Below are 2,179 nucleotides of genomic sequence, written 5' to 3' on the forward strand. Positions count from 1 at the left end.
TGACCATTGCAACACCTTAATTATTTCCTTTCAGCCTTTCTGTTGCAGATTTGCTTTTGTGTTTGAGATCATAGTTCTGTGGTGTAATTGCATTGCACAGTAGATGTTAATAGAGCCAGTCAGTGTAGTTAGGCCTGATGGCAGCTAGAGGGCGAGACCGGTGGGTTTGAACAAAAATGGAATGTTATGTGGAACAGAGAAGAATGGAAAAATAAAGAGTTGGTTATGGATCATACAGTGGACCCGCATATAATTAATAGCACGGCATGGTGTCAGAAGTCCTGTACTGATCCATGCAACCTCGACCGAATGAACCTGTATCTTGTGGAGCTTGTGGAAAATGAGAGGGAGAATATGGCGGATGAAAGTGCACAGAGAACGCTGGTGTCATGCCAAAGTAGTTTGTAATTTGTTTCCCCTGCGTCGGGAGCAAACGCTGGGCTGTCCAAATCAAGGACAAACAGTATCCCAGAGTGTTGATTTTTACTTTACAAACACTTCTTATAATGACTAACTACTCCTGAAATTTTTGAGATGTTACCTCTTTATACGGGAAAGTTATAGTGGGATACAAATAATATCAGGATGATCCTGCCACAATTTGTCCCTCCTGTGTAAATCATGGACAAACAGTATCCCACATTCCTGATTTGTAGTACACAAACACTTCTTATTATGAGGTATTACTCTGGAAACTGTGGAGGATTTAGCTCTTTATACAGTAAAGTTACAGGAGGATAAAAACAATTATCAGGCAAAATGTTCTTGTGTTAAAATAATCCCGTCACCACGTGAGAACACTAAATATATACAATTCTCTGTTGTAACCCTCAAACTGAATGGTAATGTAACGATAGTAATTGTTAACTTTTTCACAAAAGTAAAGCATCAGTACTTCCTGTGTGCTCCCGACGCAGGGAAAACAAATTCTGTCAGGGATACCTACTTTGGCACAACAGCGGTCTGAGTTTAACAGCTGAGCAAAGGACAACGTACGTGGGGGTACGTGATGGATTCCAGGCCTCTTTCATTGTGAAAAAAAATGTGATCTACGAATTTTCCAAATTCAACATGCGCTGACAGGGAGAAAATGAGATGGTGGATGCTTTTGTGACTGCACTGTATGCACTAGCAGAGCACTGCAACTGTGGAGGGCTACATGATGAACTGATACGCGACAGGCTCGTTGTCGGTCTCATGGACAAACGGCTGTCAGAACACATGCAGCTTGACCCAGATTTGACCCTGCAGAAAGCTATCAAGATGACGAGAGAAAGTGAAGAGGTAAAGCAACAACAATCCTCCTTACGAGGTGACTCTAGAGCTGAGGCTATCGATGCTAAGTCCATAGATAGAGTGCACAAAATTAGTCGTAAGCCTGCTAGAATCAAACCTCTCCAGACTGATAGTCATCAAGCTAAAACACGTGGGTTCTGAGAAGACGGCAAGAAAGGGGCAACGTGTCAAAAATGTGGCGGCGCTCCATCACATTCAAAGCAAGATTGTCCTGCACATGAAATAAAATGCCATGCATGTGGGGAAAAAAGGACATTACAGGCACGGATGCAGGGAACCCAATAGAAATGGTTAACCACCATGGAAAGTTTCTTCCACAGTTTACAGAGAGAGACAAAAACTTTTAAGAGACTCACTGTCTAAGAAAAACAGCTGGAGGTGGGACATTGACACATAGAGTGTTTTGGGACCTGAAACATGCATTTACATCACCGCCAGTGTTAGCCACGTATGACCAAAGCCGTGACTGCAATGTGTCAGCGGATGCATCATCGTATGGCTTAGGGGGTGTGCAGCTTCAAAGATGGGATGAGGAGTGGAGACCCGTTCCCTATGCATCACGTTCCCTCACTGCAACAGAACAGAGATACGCTCAGGTTAAAAAGGAGGCTTTAGGTCTGACCTGGGCTTGTGGGAGGTTCCGCAGCTTTCTTATTGGCATACACTTTCAGATGGAAACAAACCATGAGCTGCTGCTGAGTCTGCTGTGGACATTTTGCAAAAGTGTATGGCTTTCGTCACATCATGAGCAGCCTGAAATATCTCCAAAGCAACGGCGAAGCCGAACGGGCAGTTAAGGCTGTCAAGAACCTATTACAGAAAGCTGCTGATCCACAATTGACTCTACTCGCTTACAGAGCCATCCCACTACAGAATGGCTAGT

This window comes from Haplochromis burtoni, unplaced genomic scaffold, assembly GCF_018398535.1.
Source record: "Haplochromis burtoni strain Fernald_Lab_line unplaced genomic scaffold, NCSU_Asbu1 Contig_499, whole genome shotgun sequence".
Classification (NCBI taxonomy): domain Eukaryota; kingdom Metazoa; phylum Chordata; class Actinopteri; order Cichliformes; family Cichlidae; genus Haplochromis; species Haplochromis burtoni.